Source organism: Pleurodeles waltl, chromosome 7 (genome assembly GCF_031143425.1).
Source record: "Pleurodeles waltl isolate 20211129_DDA chromosome 7, aPleWal1.hap1.20221129, whole genome shotgun sequence".
Classification (NCBI taxonomy): Eukaryota; Metazoa; Chordata; class Amphibia; order Caudata; family Salamandridae; genus Pleurodeles; species Pleurodeles waltl.
In genome coordinates, this window is record NC_090446.1 from 1,131,339,259 (window position 1) to 1,131,355,177 (window position 15,919).

The 15,919-nt window shown below is 41.7% G+C and overlaps 1 protein-coding gene across 3 annotated transcripts in view; it reads left to right on the forward strand.

Annotated features, from left to right (window-relative positions):
- The window catches only part of LLGL2 (LLGL scribble cell polarity complex component 2), a 624,825-nt gene that overhangs the window by 489,074 nt on the left and 119,832 nt on the right, over positions 1 to 15,919 (forward strand). The window lies entirely within an intron of this gene.

A 15,919-nucleotide genomic window follows, 5' to 3' on the forward strand; every position in this document is an offset into this window, starting at 1 on the left:
ATTTGCCAGTTGATGCCAGGAATTTGTTTTGCCCTTAGACAGATGAGATCCCTGAATACATAAAGCATTGTTAATAACAGCAGAATTCCCATAGTGCCATAGCCAGCAAAAGGTGTTTATTCATACCATCAAATTTATGGAGGCCTTTCCAAAAAGCTGAATAAATAAAAGTACAATACAAAAAAGCATTTAAGAAAAAAGTAAACATTGATCAGGATTGCATATAAATACACCATTTTTCTGGATATTTTTGTTCCGCGTTATGTCTGGTTCGCGGTAGGGCTAGCACGCCGCTTGGAGTGCGCGTGATACAACGTTACAAGACTTGCTTTCAAAGGAGGATTCTTCACGCTGCACCGCGTCGTTTGGATACATTGTAGCTCCCCCGTAGAGATTGCTGTTGCCATCGTAGCAAATCTTTCCCCCTTGGAGGTAAGGAGGATTGGTGCCGGGGGTAGCCGAGATTCATTCATTGGATGTATTACGACGCTCGACTCGGATAGACTAGTATAGTCGTACATCCGAATCATTCATTTGAACTATGTCATATTGCACAGATTTTTTCTGTGTAACCAGCGCTGCGAAATACGAACCACTAACGTACATCGGCGTGCTTTGTGTTTCTTTGAATTTTTCACACACGCTGTCCTTATAGTAACGGTCCGGCATTTGAGTTTGGTTGAACTATTTATTTTTGTTTTGGATTCTAATTTTTGAATGAAGCGTTTGATTTTTTCTTTCTTCTTCGTTTTTCTATCTGGAACTCTGTATTGGGACTGATTCTGAATAGACGACAGTTTTTTCACATATTTTCACACTGGTAACCTGGTACAATTTTTTGGACTCATTTTATCAGTTTTTGAATTGTTTAATGCATCATGGCGAATCGGAAAGCCCTGTGGGAACAAGCTGCCACCACTCTATTTGATAATGTTTCTGGAACCTCAATGCCTTCGGACTTATCTACACGCACAGCAACCACCATTATTTCTGAACTAGAAAAGGCAAGAATCTTAGAATTAAAAAAATGGTGGGAAATGACCTCATTGACCAAATATATACAAAATGGTCGTGTGCCACGAGGTCTCAGAATTCTAATATTGCCTACCCTGGGTGATATAGATCCTGATCTTCTAGAACAATGGAGAGCGCATACATCTGAATGCTCAGTTAAATTGATGGACACTTTGATTATTCAATCAAAACGTCGTATGGAAGAACAAACCCATAAAATTGAACTTCTTACTAAAGAACTAGAAAAAATGGGTACTTCCTCAGAAATACAACAATTGTTAATGAAGATGGAAGAACGTATAACTAAAAAAGAGGATGAAATCAAGCTCCGCAAGGCCTCTAAATTCAATAGAGACAAGAAAGATTATGAAATAGGTAGAATTTATACATTTGCTCGTAAATATAATACACTTAGAGCACAAGACAAAGTTATGATGATGGACAGTCCCAATATAACAACTAATACAGCAGAAGACAGCTCGGATTTGAGCTCATCAGCTGACGAAGCTTCTGCTAATAAACTGGATTTTCACGGGGAAATGAGACTACTACGATCAATCACGCCACAATCAAACAGAAGTCGAGGACGAAGTCGAGGAGGTTCAAGACGCGGAGGGGGAAGAGGCAGAAATCACAAATATCAAGACTAGAGAGGACCTTTCGATCTGACAATTCCAATATCATTGTAAATATCTCTAAAGTACAGCTCACCTCTAATCAGGAGCGAATTCTAAATTTAGGATTAAGTTTTTGTCCTGATAATCATTGGGATTATGTTGACACCAGAATAGAATTGTATAAATATACACGTAAGTTGCGGCTGTTGAAATATTTTTCCAAGACAACACAGGCCACTACATCTTGTTCCAACATTAATGTAGACACTTTATCTGGTTTTCATGTCAATGAAGCGCCTGATTTAGTAGAAATTGGCAGGTTGGGTTGTTTGGATGATGTTAGCAATGATATAGGTGAAGACAATAACACTTTGACTGATATGGGATTTGTTACTAATAAGACCGTTGCCAGTAGGCTTAAGCCCTCCAGCAGATTTAATCCCCAATTACCGACTGGTAATATGATTGATTTGTTCTATGAATTGGTAGTTGATGACGTTGATCGGTTTCGGAATGATTGGAAAAGGGTTAAAATGAAAAAAGCCCAAAGAGTGAATTTCTCAGCCTCAGATTGGAAAGATCTAAATGAGCTTAAATCCAATAACACAATTATCATCAAACCCTCCGATAAAGGAGGGAATATTGTTATTATGGATATTAATAGCTATATGAAGGAGGCTAATCATCAACTTTCCAATAAACAACATTATCAAAAATTAACTACTAATCCCACTAATGGATATCAAACCATCTACTGGGAGATGCTTGATAGCTGGCACACTAAAGGGCTAATTGACCAAAATGAATATCTTTATCTCAAAGTTTTGTTTCCTAGAATCCCTTGTATTTACTTTCTACCAAAGATTCATAAAAATACAAAACATCCTCCTGGTCGACCTATAGTGAGTATGAACTCATCCCTATTAGAAAATACCTCCCGTTTCTTGGACCTTTTCTTATGTCCTTTTGTCACCGAATTGCCGTCTTATCTTCGAGACACCAATGACTTTCTTGCTAAGATTCACAATGTTCCATGGCAACCCAACTATCTATTGGTAACCATGGATGTGACTGCATTATACACTTCCATCAAGCATGAATTTGGCATTCAAGCATGTTGTCACTTCTTGGGCACTCGTAAAATTGAATTTCTTCAACATACTAACATGCTAATTAGCATGTTAAGATTTTGCCTCACCCACAACGCCTTTCTATTTGACAATCAACATTATTTGCAGAAACAAGGGACTGCAATGGGAGCTTCATTTGCTCCCACGTACGCCAACCTTTACATGGGCTGGTGGGAAAAGGAGATAGCTTGGTTTGACTCTAATGGTAAATACATGGAACAAGTGATACTATGGGTCAGATCTATTGATGATCTCTTTCTTATCAGGGATGGTGACGAGATTTCTCTCAAACAATATGTTGATATCTTTAACAACAATGAGCTGAACATTCACTTAGACTTGAAATATAGTGCACAAACTATAGAATTTCTTGATGTCCAGATCTCTATTGAAAAAGATGTCTTACAGACAACCATTTTTCGTAAACCAACAGCCTGTAATTCAATCTTGCATGGCAATAGTGGTCATCCAAAAGCTTTGAAATGGAGTATTCCATATAGTCAATTTTTACGGGCTCGTAGAATCTGTTCTAATGATGATTGCTTCAAGACTGAACTCCTGACGATGACACAGAGATTTTTAGAGAGAGGATATCCTTTGAAGATCCTTAAAGATGCACACTTGAGGGTCTTGAATATGTCTCGAGAAAAATTGCTTTTCAAGCCTGATAATATTCATAATCAAGATCACAATAAGGTATCATCACCTAGACTGTTCTTAGAGTTTAATTCTCAACATTCGCATTTAAATAATATCATACAGAAAAATTGGCATGTTTTGAGACATGATTCTGCCATCAAGGACAGTATAGGTCCACATCCATGTATCACATATCGCAAAACTCAATCTTTGGGTAACCATCTTACCAGAAGCCTATTTCAGAGTCCCAAAACTAATATGTCATGGTTGGCTAAAAAAAGCTTGGGCTTTTGGAAATGTGGACATTGTAAATCATGTTTGTATGCACAGAATACTCAGACATACACCACGTTCGAAGGAAAAATTTGTGACATAACTGAACGTATCACATGCGAAACTGAATACGTTGTATATGTCATTGAATGTGGGTGTCGCAAAAAATATGTGGGCAGTACCATTCATAAACTGAAAGTCAGGTTCCTGCAACATCTCAGAGCCATTAAGAATCATGATCCATCTTATCCTTTAGCTAAACACTTTTGGGATGTACATGAAGGTAACTGTAGTTCCCTAGCATTTTATGGTGTTAAAACCATTGCGGCCCATCCCCGAGGAGGCAATAGAATTGCACATTTGAGACAAATGGAGTCCAAAACTATTTTACTTTTAGGTACAGAACACCCTTGGGGTCACAACTTGGACGCAGAGCTTCATGTACATCTGTAAGTTTTTAGATTTTCCCATACAGATATATACACATTTTTTTACATTTTCTTACACATAGATTTTGTCCAATAGAAAACATGAAATGAAATTGATGACTTTTTTAGAATATTGTGTTCTGTTAGGATCCTTACTGATTGATTTTATCATTATTGTTATTATTATTATTATTAGCATGTTGCCGGATTGAAACTTAGTGTATTTTGGTAATAATTTTTTATTAATAATTTATTCACTTTTAGGGTGTTATACTCATCTATTTTATTCCTATACTGTTGCATAGGTCCTTGGGGAGGATAGCGGCGCACATATACATTCTCCTGTTGCTGAATTTGTGGGGTTTATTTACAATTTCCTAATCGATAACAATTTGACCTATGATATGGATCTATTAATTAATCTCTTCAGATTCCTTTTAGAATATATTAATTTATAGGACTATGACTAATTTAATGAATTATGATGATGAATATCCATTTATTTATTTATTCCACGTTGAAATCGCTTTTACCTGTATTTTATTTTGTATTTTTAGAATTGACTGAATTTACTCTATTTATTTGTCATCATTTGTCATCTATTTATAGCCTGTATATGAAGTGGATGTATTGCAATCAATTGGCAGTACATATATTTATATATTTATATTATTAATTAATTACATTTATATATCAGGCTTTTAAAATTAAAACTAAAATCAAAATCAAAATTAAAATTATTAGGTATAAGTGGGCAATATGTGGACATCAAGAGTAAAAGGAAAAATGAAAATTGAAAAAGAGAAAGAGAGAAAAAAATAGCATACATGGGATTTGTTTTGGATTCAAGAATTGTAGACTGTGATTACAATTAATTAATTTTTTAGTGTTCACAGGTGACCAGACTATATTTGTGATAATGTATTATAATATGAGAGAAATATATAATGTCACATTTGTAGTTCATAGTTTATTTCAAAACATGCACAGGATTAGGAGTTTCTCACTTTTAAGTTAAAATTGTGACGTTATAAAATGGCCGCTCCATTTGCACTTCTCTTGAGCTATGCAATGAACATCAAAGAAGGACTATATGGTTTAAATAGTGGAGTGTAAAATGTCTGCCAATGTCCTGTTGAAGGCTTCGGCCGAAACGCGTAGACATTTGGTTGGGACAGCGTGTGTGTCTTTTGAATGGTGGGCACATTGTCGATCTTTTTTTTGTGCTTTTTGTACCAACTTTTGCTGGTGTGATTTACCTGCAATCTAATCTTTTTTCAATAAATAGCAGCCGATGAATTTATCGATAAGTGGTTTTTTGAGTATTTTACCAGCTGGTATTGAATGATGTGCAGCCCTTGGTGTGCGATTTAAATACACCATTTTTCTGGATATATATATATATATATATATGTTCGATGGCATGTGTAGCTGCAGATACACATGCTGTGCACATCCCGCCATCTGGTGTTGGGCTCGGAGTGTTACAAGTTGTTTTTCTTCTAAGAAGTCTTTTCGAGTCACGAGACCGAGGGACTCCTCCCATTTCGACTCCATTGCGCATGGGCGTCGACTCCATCTTAGATTGTTTTTTTCTGCCATCGGGTTCGGACGTGTTCCTTTTCGCTCCGTGTTTCGGGTCGGAAAGTTAGTTAGAATCGCCGAAAAATCATTAGTATTGTTTGCGTTCGGTATCGGGTTAGTTACAACAGATCGACACCGAATTGAGAAGAGCTCCGGTGGCCCGTCGGGGTTTTCGATTCCCGTCGGGGCCTGGTCGGCCCGGCCACGTGTCTCTTCAAGGCTGATGGAACGGACCCCATTCCGCTTCTGTCCAAAATGCCATAGCAAGTATCCATATACAGATCAACACCTGGTCTGGAACTTGTGTTTGTCACCAGAACACAAGGAGGATACTTGTGAGGCCTGTCGAGCGTTTCGGTCGAGGAAGACACTCAGGGACCGAAGAGCAAGAAGACTGCAAATGGCGTCGGCGCCGACAGGACAAGGGTGTTTCGAGGAGGAGGAAGAAACATTCTCCATCCAGGATTCGGACTCGGAGGAGGTCGATCCCGAAGAAACGCCGAAAACCGTGAGTAAGACGTCGAAACAAAAAACTCACGAAAAGACTGCCAAAGCCCAGGGGACGCCACCGCCAACAGGCTATGGCTTAACCCGAAAAGTAGGTGACCGTCCATCGGCACCGAAAAAGGGCGAGCTGGTGTCGAAGTCATCCGACTCCGGTCGAGATACAGGCATGCAGCAATCTCGGGCCCGAGAGAGTGGCTCCGAAAAGATTCGGCACCGAGACAGCGGCACCGAAATTGGTCGGCACCGAGAGGGCACAACGCCGAAAAGCAAAAAGATTTTGTCGGAGCCGAAAAAAGCAGCAGAAAAGGTTTCGGAGCCGAAACACCCGGCCTCCGAACCGAAAATTAGTTCCTATTCAGAGGAACAAGGACTGTCCTCTCAAATGAAGACACACAGATTTGAAGAAGAATTACAAACAATAGAGCCAGATCACACGCCAAGGCGGCTCTTTATTCAAAAAGATACAGGGAAGATCAGCACTCTTCCCCCAATCAGAATGAAACGAAAACTTGCCTTCCAAGACAAGGACAAGGACAAACAGCCACAAGCAAAAGTGGCTAAACAAATAACACCACCACCATCCCCACATCACTCTCCACAACTATCACCGGTAGCCACTCCACCAATGATGCAATCCCCAACACATACGGGGATGAGTCAAGATGACCCTGACACATGGGACCTTTACGACGCACCAGTGTCAGACAATAGTCCTCAATGCTATCCAGCAAGACCCTCGCCACCTGAGGATAGTACAGGCTACATTCAAGTGGTATCAAGGGCAGCAGCATTTCACAATGTCAGCCTTCACTCAGAACCTATTGAAGATGACTTCCTTTTTAATACACTGTCGTCTACGCACAGTCAATATCAAAGTCTGCCAATGTTGCCCGGAATGCTAAAACACTCCAAACAAGTGTTTGAAGAGCCTGTCAAAGGGAGAGCCATTACTCCAAGAGTAGATAAAAAATATAAACCGCCACCAACAGACCCAGTGTACATCACACAACAGCTATCACCAGACTCTGTCGTAGTTGGGGCAGCGCGCAAAAGAGCCAACTCTCATACTTCAGGAGACGCGCCACCTCCAGATAAAGAGAGTAGAAAATTCGACGCGGCAGGCAAAAGGGTGGCGGCACAGGCAGCAAACCAGTGGCGTATTGCAAATTCGCAAGCTTTTCTAGCCAGATATGATAGGGCCCATTGGGACGAGATGCAACACCTTATTGAACACTTGCCAAAGGAGTTTCAAAAAAGAGCGCAGCAAGTGGTCGAAGAGGGACAAAATATCTCCAATAATCAAATTCGATCAGCAATGGATGCTGCAGACACAGCTGCTAGAACTGTCAACACAGCAGTAACGATAAGGAAGCATGCATGGCTGCGTACATCAGGATTTAAACCAGAGATACAGCAAGCTGTGCTGAATATGCCATTCAACGGACAGCAGTTGTTTGGGCCGGAGGTGGACACTGCAATTGAAAAACTTAAAAAAGACACTGACACGGCCAAAGCCATGGGCGCGCTCTACTCCCCGCAGAGCAGAGGCACATTTCGAAAAACACAATTTCGAGGGGGGTTTCGAGGGCAAACCACAGAAGCCACAACCTCACAAACAAAGCCCACTTACCAGAGCCAGTATCAGCGGGGAAGTTTTCGGGGACAATATAGAGGAGGACAGTTTCAAAGAAACAGAGGAAAGTTCCAAAGTCCCATAACTCCTCAAAACAAACAGTGACTTCAAGGTCACAAATCCCCAACACATAACACCTGTGGGGGGGAGACTAACCAAGTTTTACACACATTGGGAGGAAATAACAACAGACACTTGGGTCTTAGCAATTATCCAGCATGGTTATTGCATAGAATTTCTCAAATTCCCTCCAAACGTCCCACCGAAAACACACAATATATCAAAACAACATATAGATCTTCTAGGACTAGAAGTTCAGGCATTGCTACAGAAAGAAGCAATAGAATTAGTACCAAAAGAACAATTTAACACAGGAGTTTACTCACTGTACTTCCTGATACCCAAAAAAGACAAGAGCCTGAGACCGATACTGGATCTCAGAACATTAAATACCTACATCAAATCAGACCACTTTCACATGGTTACTCTACAAGACGTAATCCCACTGCTCAAACAACAAGACTACATGACAACACTAGACCTAAAGGATGCATATTTCCATATACCAATACATCCTTCACACAGAAAGTACCTAAGGTTGTATTCCAAGGGATACATTACCAATTCAAAGTGTTGCCATTCGGAATAACAACTGCGCCAAGAGTTTTTACAAAATGCCTGGCAGTAGTAGCTGCACATATCAGAAGGCAGCAAATACATGTGTTCCCATACCTAGACGATTGGTTAATCAAAACCAATACGCTAAAACAATGTTCACAACACACAAAATATGTCATAGAAACCCTACACAAACTAGGTTTCTCAATCAACTACGCAAAGTCACACCTACAGCCGTGCCAAACACAGCAATACTTATGAGCAACAATCAACACAGCAAAAGGGATTGCTACTCCAAGTCCACAAAGAGTACAAACATTTCACAATGTAATACAAACCTTGTATCCAAAACAAAAAATACAAGTCAAAATAATACTGAAACTACTAGGCATGATGTCCTCATGCATAGCCATTGTCCCAAATGCAAGGTTACACATGCGGCCCTTACAACAGTGCCTAGCATCACAATGGTCACAAGCACAGGGTCAGCTTCTAGATCTGGTGTTGATAGACCGCCAAACATACATCTCGCTTCAATGGTGGAACAGTATAAATTTAAACCAAGGGCGGCCTTTCCAAGACCCAGTGCCACAATACGTGATAACGACAGATGCTTCCATGACAGGGTGGGGAGCACACCTCAATCAACACAGCATCCAAGGACAATGGAACATACAGCAAAAACAGTTACACATAAATCACCTAGAACTGTTAGCGGTATTTCTAGCGCTGAAGGCATTTCAACCCATGATAACCCACAAATACATTCTTGTCAAAACAGACAACATGACAACAATGTACTACCTAAACAAACAAGGAGGGACACACTCAACACAGTTGTGTCTCCTAACACTGAAAATATGGCATTGGGCGATTCACAACCACATTCGCCTACTAGCACAATTTATTCCAGGAATTCAGAATCAGTTAGCAGACAATCTCTCACGGGATCACCAACAGATCCACGAATGGGAGATTCACCCACAAATACTGAACACTTACTTCCAAATTTGGGGAACACCACAAATAGATCTATTTGCAACCAAGGAAAACTCAAAATGCCAAAACTTCGCATCCAGGTACCCACAACATCAGTCTCAGGGCAATGCGCTATGGATGAACTGGTCAGGGATATTTGCTTACGCTTTTCCCCCTCTCCCACTCCTTCCATATCTAGTAAACAAGTTGAGTCAAAACAAACTCAAACTCATACTAATAGCACCAACATGGGCAAGGCAACCTTGGTACACAACACTACTAGACCTGTCAGTAGTACCTCATGTCAAACTACCAAACAGACCAGATCTGTTAACACAACACAAACAACAGATCAGGCATCCAAATCCAGCATCGCTGAATCTAGCAATTTGGCTCCTGAAATCCTAGAATTCGGACACTTAGACCTCACACAAGAATGTATGGAGGTCCTAAAACAGGCTAGAAAACCTACCACTAGACACTGCTGTGCAAACAAATGGAAAAGATTTGTCTATTACTGCCATAATAATCAAATTCAACCATTACACGCATCTACATAAGATATAGTAGGATACTTACTACATTTGCAAAAAGCAAAACTAGCTTTCTCTTCCATAAAAATACATCTTGCGGCAATTTCAGCTTACCTGCAAATTACGCACTCAACTTCATTATTTAGGATACCAGTCATAAAAGCGTTTATGGAAGGCCTAAAGAGAATTATACCACCAAGAACGCCACCAGTTCCTTCATGGAACCTCAACATTGTCTTAACACGGCTCATGGGCCCACCTTTTGAGCCCATGCACTCTTGTGAAATGCAATACTTAACGTGGAAAGTTGCATTTTTAATTGCCATCACATCTCTAAGAAGAGTGAGTGAAATTCAAGCGTTTACCATTCAAGAACCATTTATTCAAATACACAAAAATAAAGTTGTTCTACGAACAAACCCCAACTTTTTACCAAAAGTAATCTCACCGTTCCACTTGAATCAAACGGTAGAATTACCAGTGTTCTTCCCACAGCCAGATTCTGTAGCTGAAAGAGCACTACATACATTAGACATCAAAAGAGCACTAATGTACTACATTGACAGAACAAAACTAATTCGAAAGACAAAACAACTATTTATCGCCTTTCAAAAACCTCATACAGGAAATCCAATTTCAAAACAAGGCATTGCTAGATGGATAGTTAGGTGCATTCAAACCTGCTATCTTAAAGCAAAAAGAGAACTGCCTATTACACCAAAGGCACACTCAACCAGAAAGAAAGATGCTACCATGGCCTTTCTAGGAAATATCCCAATGAATGAAATATGTAAGGCAGCGACATGGTCTACGCCTCATACATTTACCAAGCACTACTGTGTAGATGTGCTAACTGCACAACAAGCAACAGTAGGTCAAGCTGTACTAAGAACATTATTCCAAACTACTTCAACTCCTACAGGCTGAACCACCGCTTTTGGGGAGATAACTGCTTACTAGTCTATGCACAGCATGTGTATCTGCAGCTACACATGCCATTGAACGGAAAATGTCACTAACCCAGTGTACATCTGTTCGTGGCATTAGTCGCTGCAGATTCACATGCGCCCACCCGCCTCCCCGGGAGCCTGTAGCCGTTTAGAAGTAGATCTTAAACATTTGTACATTTGTAAATAGATTACTTGAAACTTTATTATGTACATACGCTTGCACTCCATTGCATGGGCACTATTACTAGCATACACAACTCCTACCTCACCCTCTGCGGGGAAAACAATCTAAGATGGAGTCAACGCCCATGCGCAATGGAGTCGAAATGGGAGGAGTCCCTCGGTCTCGTGACTCGAAAAGACTTCTTCGATAAAAAAAAACTTGTAACACTCCAAGCCCAACACCAGAAGGCGGGATGTGCACGGCATGTGAATCTGCAGCGACTAATGCCACGAACAGATGTACACTGGGTAAGTGACATTTTCCATATATATTTATATATATGTTCGGTGGCATGTGTAGCTGCAGATACACATGCTGTGCATTATACTTCTGCCATCTAGTGTTGCGCTCGGAGTGTTACAAATTGTTTTTCTTCGAAGAAGTGTTTTCGAGTAACGAGATCGAGTGACTCTTCCTCTTCTGTTCCATTGCGCATAGGCATCGACTCCATCTTAGATTGTTTTCTTTCCGCCGTCGGGTTCGAACGTGTTTCCTTTCGCTCCGAAAGTTAGATTCAGAAAATTTTGAAAACGATTTATTTTCGTCGGTATTGTATCGATCAGGTTTACATTTTCCATTGACACATCGGTACTGTCGGAGAAGACAACTCAACTCGCCCTTCGGGGTGCGCACGCCCAACTCTGGTCTAGTCGGGCCGACCGCGTGGAAGCCTCATGGATCGGACTCCATTCCGGTTCTGTCCTCAGTGCCACGCGAAATATCCTTGTACAGACCAACATCTCGTCTGTAATCTTTGCCTTTCCCCAGATCATAGGGAAGAAAATTGTGAGGCCTGTCGATCCTTCCATTCCAAAAAGGAAAGCACTATCAGTTCAAAGTGTTACCCTTTGGAAAAACAACAGCTCCAAGGGTATTCACAAAGTGTCTAGCGGTAGTCGCAGCCTACCTAAGAAGACAACATATACATGTCTTTCCATATCTAGACAATTGGCTAATAAAATCAAACAGTCATACGCAGTGTCAAAACCATACGCATTACGTAATATAAACCCTGCACACGCTAGGGTTCTCAATAAATTACCAAAAGTCACATCTACAACCTGCACAAATACAACAGTATCTGGGTGCAATACTAAATACTCAAAAAGCGCTAGCATGTCCAAATACGCAAAACATTACCACAGACAGTTGGGTACTATCAATTATCCGCAATGGCTATTGCCTAGAATTGATACAAACTCCCCCAAACATTCCACCAAGGTCACACAAACTATCCACAGAACACACCAATCTGTTACAGGAAGAAGTTCAATCTCTGTTACTCAAACAAGCAATAGAATCTATACCACAAGCTCAAATAGGGACAGGAGTTTATTTGCTATATTTCCTCATTCCCAAAAAAGATGGCACCCTCAGACCAATATTAGATCTCAGAGCCCTCAATCTTTACATCCTGTCAGAACATTTTCACATGGTAACTGTACAAGATGTTATCCCACTACTCCAAAAAAACGATTTCATGGCAACGTTAGACCTCAAGGATGCATATTTTCATATACTCATCCATCCTGCGCACAGAAAATATCTCAGGTTTGTCATTCAAGGAAAGCACTATCAGTTCAAAGTGTTACCCTTTGGAAAAACAACAGCTCCAAGGGTATTCACAAAGTGTCTAGCGGTAGTCGCAGCCTACCTAAGAAGACAACATATACATGTCTTTCCATATCTAGACAATTGGCTAATAAAATCAAACAGTCATACGCAGAGTCAAAACCATATGCATTACGTAATATAAACCCTGCACACGCTAGGGTTCTCAAATTACCAAAAGTCACATCTACAACCTGCACAAATACAGCAGTATCTGGGTGCAATACTAAATACTCAAAAAGCGCTAGCATGTCCAAATATGCAAAGAATACAAGCATTCCAAAATATAATCACACAGATACAGACCAATCAACGGTACACTGTCAGATTTGTCATGAAGATTTTAGGGATGATGGCATTATGTATTGCAATTGTTCCACACGCAAGACTAAACATACGGCCCTTACAACAGTGCCTTGCACAACAATGGTCACAGGCACACGGTCAACTTCAAGATCTAGTGTTGATAGACTGCCAAACATGCATGTCCCTTCAGTTGTGGAATTCCACAAATCTAAACAAAGGGCGGCCATTTCAAAACCCTGTGCCTCAGACCATAATTACAACAGATGCATCAATGATTGGTTGGGGAGCTCACCTCAAAAATCACAACATTCAAGGACAATGGGATGCCAAACACAAACAGCTAACAACTCGAAGTGATTTATGTGTAGCTGTCTTCCTAGCACTCAAAGCTTTCCAGCCTCTTCTCACAAAGAAGAATGTCCGTATCAAAACAGACAACATGACAACCATGTATTACCTAAACAAACAGGGAGGGACACATTCGTCCCAACTCTCCCTTCTAGCCCAAAAAAATGGAAATGGGCAATCCACAACCAAATTCACCTGTTAGCACAATACATTCCAGGGATACACAACCAATTGGCAGATGTTTTCAGCAGAAATCACCAACAAACACATGAATGGGAGATTCACCCTCAAGTACTTCAGAAATACTTTAAACAATGGGGAACACCAAAAATAGATCTGTTCGCCACAAGCGAAACCCAAAATGCCAAAACTTCGCATCCAGACACCCACATCCCCTATCCAAGGGAAATGCTCAATGGATCAATTGGTCAGGGATATTTGCTTACGCTTTTCCCCCCTCTCCCACTCATTCCGTTTCTAGTCAACACGTTGCGTCAAAACTCACTCAATATTATACTCATAGCACCAACGTGGACCCAACAACCGTGGTACACAACATTCTCTTCCAGGGGATCCTCATCAATAGTCATAAACATTGAATATTCCCGCCCTTTGTGCGGGGACCCCTGAGCATACATAAAATACACACATGTATAAGTATGAAATATGCACGAAAAATATATATAGCATTTTTAGTAGACAATTTTCATTCCAAACTCATGTATACGTGTGTACAACAGCAATGCAGACTATATTAATAAACAGGCTAAAATGCTTTAATTCTATGGAGGTTTTTTTTTTTTTTTAAACAGTCCCTTTCAAAATGTCAAGAAGAGAAAAACTTTCCAAAGCCACATAGCTGGGCCCAGGGAAAGAAGCAGTAGCAACATCAGTGAAAAAAGAGAAAAAACTACATTGAAAACAATGGAGCATTATTAGCCAATAGGCTGCATGCAGGTTAACACAGCAGAACCATAAAATTCTGCCACCGTGCCTTTAAGACCCTGAGCACCTCCAGTATCCCACCATCCCACCATGCCTCAGGGGTGAAGGAGAGGTGACAGTTGGTTCACAGTTAGGTCAGTTCTTTTTTCCGGCTTCTTCTGAGAGGATCCTGGAGCATTGAGCTCTCAGTTTTTCTGAGTTTTTCTCAGGAAAATATTTAAAACAGTGTTTTTTCTACCTTCACTCGACATTTCACACCTTTGTCTGAGTCAAGGGATTTTTTCCTGACTGGAAAATGCCTTCTCTTATTGTGAAGTCATCGCTGCCACGTCACATCGTCATAGATCGCGGTCAACAGCGACCCGACCGACGTCAATGGATACGACGTCGAAGGTACATAGCCATCATAAGGGCAGATATCCGTCGATGGCAACCCACGGATCGACGTCGAGCCTGCACCGCCGTGCTCATTCGACGTCGAAGGCCTCGCATCCCTCGATGGCATGGAAGACGACGTTAAGATCGCCTCAACGGCGAGAGCAAAGACATCCGTCGTCAGCGACCCATCACTCGACTGCGAGGCACACAATGTCGAGCAGGTCGCGGTCAAGGGACCACCGGTCACCGTCAAGACGCTCGACGTCGAGACCAGAGCAGTCCATGGTACTCCCTTCGACGTCGTTGCATCTTTCGGCGTCGACACAGGTGTTGCCTATCTCACAAGGAGAAGAGCGTCAGCTACTGCCGGCTGATAAGAACACTCCAACAAGTCCAGTGGTCTCCATAAGGAGTGGTTCGTCTGGGCGGTCGAGAGTCGCATCGTCTGGGCACATCTCGTCCATCAACCTATCGCCAAGGAGGTTGGAGAGTCTAAATAAAACAACTGCTTCTCCAGACTCACAATACTTGAGAATGTACTCACCTTCGGCTTCTCTCCCGAGGACACCATTGCCAACAGCGCGGACAGAACGGGCTCGTTCTGCATCTCAACAGTCTGCCACTAGGCCTCGGCGCGCTGCAACAAGATCTCTGAGCAGGTCACGCTCCCAGAGAAGATCCAGATCAAGATCACGCCGTCACAGAAGGTCTCCTTCTTGGTCCACATCGTCGGGGTCTTCAGTAAGAGGGTACTCCCCGACTCTAACGGATTCTCCACCAGCTAGAGTTTACCCGGTGGATGACATCACAACTTTTAATGAGGTGCTTCTCAGGGGAGCACAAAAGCTGAATATTGAGGTCCCGGAGCCTTCAACCTCCTCATCCGTAATCTTTGAAACCCTGCAACACAGGACGGTTTCAAAGAAATTGTTACCGCTGGTGCCTGGGCTTCTACAACCAACCATGGACACTTTTTTAGCACCAGCCAACCTCCGATCAGCTCCTGCTAGGATCTTAAAGAAATACAAGACACCTGATCAAGATCCTTTGTTTCTCAGGACTGATCCAGCGCCAGACTCAGTCATATTGGCCGCAGCCCGGAAGACACACTCAGTGGCATCATCCTTCACGGTTCCACCGGACAAGGAGAGTAGACACCTGGACTCTCTGGGGAGGAAGATGTGTGGCACGGCGGCTTCAATGA